A 5,779-nucleotide genomic window follows, 5' to 3' on the forward strand; every position below is an offset into this window, starting at 1 on the left:
CCCTCTGCCCCTTAATTCCTTCCCCGAATGTTATGGGTAGCTTCCAGTGTCCCACGCTATGTCCTTGAAGTCCTTTCCCCTGTATATTGAATATTTTAAGAAGATTTCCTTAAGTGAGACAGGGAGCCTGTGGCAGAGATGAGTTTCCTTCCACCAGCTGAAGTTGGTTTTCACTGGTGCCTACTGGCAATGTCAGACCTCCTTTTGTTTCCTAAGGGAGAAGAGTCTGAGCAGATTTCACAAAGACTACTTTTTCCCTCCTTCAGCTAGTGCCTTGGAGGAAGCTTTCTTTGCATTCGTTTTGATCCTGTGAGAACCTGGTACTTCTTGTGAGAAAATCCTGCAAAAATGTGACTACTCCTCCATAATCATGACCCTCAGGAGTTTCTCCCTCTTATGATAGCACACACTTGATCTCCAGCAATTCGTCAAATTTTCTAGTTTAATGTTACTTTTGGCTTATATTGCATCAACTCAGCAGTTTCTGATCCAGGTAAGCAAATGCTCAGGTTCTTTGTCTCCCTGGAGGAGCCTGTCTTTCCAGATTTGGGGATGGGGTTTTGTCGTACAATGTCAATTCTCTCACGTGTCCAAGAGAAGTCATTGATATTTAGGTTGTCTAGCTTTTTCTTCTTATAAGGATGGCAATGATGACTTCCAAGCTTTTTACATATCGGAACTGAAACTAAAGTCCTTGCTATATAGTTTCAATAAATGATGACATCTTATTTTTAAATTATGAGTCAGTGATCACTTGTCTCCTAATTCAGAGTGCTTTTCATCCTTCCATTGTTAAAGATTCAAACATTCATTATTCTCAACCACAAAATATTTACCCAAGTCATCAAATTAGTTGTTTATTATTATTTAAGTTGAGAATTGAAGTGGATTTAGAGATGATTTCTCCCATCTCTTTCGTGTTAGAGACTAGGAAATTGATATTGGTTGTATGATCTCTTAAAGGTCATTCAGAGTTCTTGACGTAGCTAAGTGTTCTGGCTCACCTCCTGGTCTACTAACTGTAAGGGATGATGACCCACAGATTACCTACCATTCCCTTTTTTCCCCCAGCAATTGTAATTTTAAACAAATGTATGTTTAATTTCTTTATCAGTCTTCTGTTGCATATATTAATTGCATATTTTAATAACAGCATCTTATATTCAGATATGTTAAGATAAAATACTTTTATGTATGTTATATTACTTGATCCTTGTTATAATTCAGTCATGAGGAATTACTATTATTTTCAATGAGATTTTATTCTTGTCTCAATGATTTGTCCACCAACATGAGGCTGAAACGGAGGAAAAATCAGGACCGAAACTCACTTCTCATTGTTTTAAACTTCAAGCAGACTCTTGCCGTTTGAGAAGCCATCTGACTTTAACATGACGCTGACCACTTGATACAATAATGGCCTGCACTATTCTTAGTGCAATAGAATGTGCACCTGCTTCTCAGCTTTACAAAGCATGCTTCCTAGGGCAGCCTTCTGCATAGAGTGAGCGCTCAAAACTGTTGCCCATCGGTCAACTGCACTCTTCATTTGCAGTTATTTTTAAAGGGTTTAAATACTAAACACAATAGGAACTGACAAGAACATACTTTAATAATATTTAATATTATTGTGTTTTCTGTAAACAGTAGATGAATACTTACTGGAATTAAGTATGTATATTAAGTGCTTTTATTACCCAGTTTGGACGTAATTGTTATTTTTGTTAGTTGCCCTTGAGTCGGCTCTGATTCATGGCAACCTTATGTATAACAGAATGAAACATCTCCTGGTTCTGTGCTATCTTCATGATCATTGTTATGTGTGAGTCTGTTGTTGTGGCTATTGTGTCAATCCATCTTACTGAGGGTTTCCCTCATTTTTGCCGACCCATTACTTTATTAACCATGATGTCCTTTTCTAGCCACTCATTTTCCCAATGATGTGTCCAAAGTAAGCAATCCAAAGTCTTGCCATCCTGGCTACTAAAGAGGATTCTGGTTGTATTTCTTCTAAGACTGATTAGACGTAATTACACTTTCTTTTTTGCTCTCATAACATACATAGCATTTTCTCTTCAATTATATGTTTCCTATCTCTCTTTTGAGTTACAGTTAATTGTGGATATAGACAGTTACATTCCTGAACTAGAAACACTTTGAGAAAAGGTACCATGTTTCATTTATTTTTGTACCCATAGGGTTTAACAAACTGGCTTACTCAGCATGAATACTCACTATAGCTTGTAGTTTTAGGAAAACAATGTGTTGGTTTGTATTACATTTAGTAGATTCTGCTATTAGGTTTTAATTCTTAAAAAGATGCTCCCAACAGTGCAAAACTCTTTCCATCTTAAATGCTCTAGTTAATTTTTGCTCAAGTAATTTCTGGTGCAGTGGGAAAAAAATAATGAAAATTTTAAAAGTCCAGACTTTTGCATACCCAGGCCAAAGTTTTAAGAGAGTTAGGATGAACTTACAAGAGCACATGTTCAAACTACTCTGGGTTTTCTCTTTTCTGCTTCATATTTTTTTCTCCCCCAGCTCACACTATCCTCCCCTTCCCCTTTTTCCCCCACTATCTGCCCTCATCTCGTAAAACACTGGGACCAAGTAGTTTCATTGGTCTTATTCTACTCCCTTTTTTTTTCTCCGGAAAATATGTGACCACTGTAGCTTCAAACGCCCCTTGTAGGCCTGGCATGGAGTGTGATACAAGAGAACTGAGGTTTTCATATTAATTCAGGAAGAGAAGCACCTGGAAGTCACAGTGCTATCTGCAGAACACCATGGAATATTCTTCCATTAATTCCATTGTAAGGATGAAAATAATTCCAATTGTTTCAAATATGACTTTTTTATATGCACACATAATGTGTGTGAGAAGTGTGTTATCATCTATAATGTTTTGAAGGAATTATATTTCCCTAAAGTTTTGCCATTGATAATTACCTGTCTTTTCCCCTATGATAGTTATCCAAGTCTACTCATTTAAGGTATCTTTATGTAAGAATACCTACAACAGATCTTTAACTCAATATTTATTTATTTGTCCCTGGAGAGTGAGTTTTTACATACACACAGACATACACACACATACACACACACACCCCTTTACATAAATGTGAATGGTATCTATATTTTTAATACATTGTATTTTTTAGAGCAGTTTTAGTTGTACAGAAATATCATGCACAAAGTATATATGGTCCCTCCACCCCTGCACAAAGTTTCACCTATTATTTACATCTTTCATTTGCATGGCACATTTGTTACATTTGAAGAACCAATACTGATATTTTATTGTTAACTAAAGTCCCTAGTTCACATTGGTGTTTACTCTTTGAGTTGTAAAAGAGTAAAGTCCTGTGGGTTTTTTTTTTTTTTTACTTTTTATTGTGCTTTAGGTGAATGTTTACACAGCAAATTAGTTTTCCATTCAGTAATTCATACACAAATTGTTCCATGACATTGGTTGCAACCCCCTCAAAGCGTCAGCACTCTCCCCATTTGCACCCTGGGTTCCCTGTTTCCATTCGTCAGGTTTCCCTGCCGCTTCCTGTCTTCTTTTCTTTGCTTCTGGGCAAATGCTGCCCTTTCAGTCTCTTATAGTTGGTTGTTCTAAGGAGCACATTCTTCACAGGTGTTGTTTATTTTATAGGCCAATCTATTATTTCACTGAAAAGTGGCCTCTGGGAGTGGCTTCAGTTCTATGTTAGTAAGTTGTCTTAGGGCTATAGTCTCAGGGGTTCCTCCAGTCTTTATCAGACCAATAAGCCTGGTCTTTTTTATGAATTTGAATTTTGTTCTACAGTTTTCACCCATTCTAACTGGAACCCTCTATTGTGATCCTGGTTAGAGAGGTTGGTAGTGGTAGCTGGGCATTCTAGCCTCAGGTTAGAGGAAGCTGTGGTTTGTGTGGGCTATTAGTCCCTTGGACTAATTGCTTCCTTGAGTCTTTGGTTTTCTTCATTCTTCTTTGCTCCATATGAGAAGAGATCAATAGTAGTATCTTAGATGGCCACTCATAAGCTTTTAAGACCCTAAGCCACTACTCACCAAACTAGTTTGTAGAACTTATCTTTATGAGCTATGTTAAGCCGATTGACCTAGATGTACCCTGAGACTTTGATCCTTAGACTTCAAGTCCAGTATCTCAGTCCCACGAGGTGTTTGGTTATGTCTAAGAAGTTTTCATGACTATGCCTCCTATGGGCTCTATTATATATATGAATATGCATGTAGCTCTTACAAGTATGTATGTAGAAATATCCACAACCATACCTATGTATGAAAACACAGGTGCACTCCCATACTCCCTCCCACACCTATTTAGCATATATATCTACCTATGTAACCATTCACTGATTATTGTTTGTTATTACTGTTGTTGCAGAATTGTATATGTTATAGTATATATATAGTTATAGTATAGTATAGTAGTTGCCGTTTATTCTTGCGTACTTCTCAGTGACTTCCTTTGTCACGTTGTGCTGACTTCCCCCATATTGTATATCTCCTTTCCCTTCACCAGAATTAACATAGGTCTACTATCTAGTTAGTGATTAACCCTCCCTTCTCCTCCCAACCCTAGTAACCATCAAAGAATGTTTCTTTCTGTGTGTAAACCTATTCTTGCCTTTTTATAATAGTGGTCTCATACAATATTTGTCCTTTTGTGACTGACTTATTTCACTCAGCATAATATCCTCCAGGTTCATCCATGTTGTGAGATGCCTCGCGGATTCATCATTGCTCTGAATCGTTGCACAGTATTCCATTGTATACATATACCACAGTTTGTTTATCCATTCATCACTTTGATGGACACTTTGATTGTTTCCATCTTTTTGCTATTGGGAATAATGCTGCAGTGAACAAGGGCGTGCATATGTTTATTTGTGTAACATCTCTCATTTCTCTAGGATATATCCCTATGAGTGGGTGAGTGGGATTGCTGGATAATATGGCATTTCCATTTTTAGGTTTTTAAGGAAGCACCTTACTGTTTTCCATAGTGGTTGTACCATTTCACAGTCCCACCAGCAGTGTAGAAGAGCTGCAGTCTCCCCTGTTTTTTTGATCAGTGCAATTCTTGCAGATGAGATGGTATGTCATTTTAGTTTTGATTTGCATTTCTCTAATGTCTAATGATTACGAGAATCTTTTCATGTATTTCTTAGATGCCTGAATGTCTTCTTTGATGAAGTGTCCATATTTTTTGTCCATTTTTGATTGGATTGTTTGTCTTTTTGTTGTTGAGGTGTTGAAGTTTTCTATATATTTTAGAGATTAGACCCTTGTCCTTGCCAAAATTTTTTCCCAGTCTGTAGGTTGTCTTTTTACTCTTTTGGTAAAGTCTTTTAATGAGCATAGATATTTAATTTTTAGGAGATCCCAATTATCTAGTTCATCTTCAGCTGTTTGTGCATTTTTAGTAATATAAGGGTGGAATGTCGTGGACTGAATTGTGTCCCACAAAAATATCTGTGTCAATTTGGCTAGGCTATGATTCCCAGTATTGTGTGATTATCCACCATCTTGTCATCTGATGTGATTTTCCTATGTGTTGTAAATTAGTGGCAGTTATGTTGATGAGATATACAAGATTAGATTGTGTCTGAAGCCAATCTCTTTTGAGATATAAAAGAGAGAAGCAAGCAGAGAGGAAGGGGGAACTCATACCACCAAGAAAGCAGCACCGGGAGCAGAGCACATCCTTTGGACTGGAGGTTCCTGTGCTGAGAAGCTCCCAGAACAAGGGAAGATTGATGACAGGAAC

This window comes from Trichechus manatus, unplaced genomic scaffold, assembly GCF_000243295.1.
Source record: "Trichechus manatus latirostris isolate Lorelei unplaced genomic scaffold, TriManLat1.0 scaffold00159, whole genome shotgun sequence".
NCBI lineage: Eukaryota > Metazoa > Chordata > Mammalia > Sirenia > Trichechidae > Trichechus > Trichechus manatus.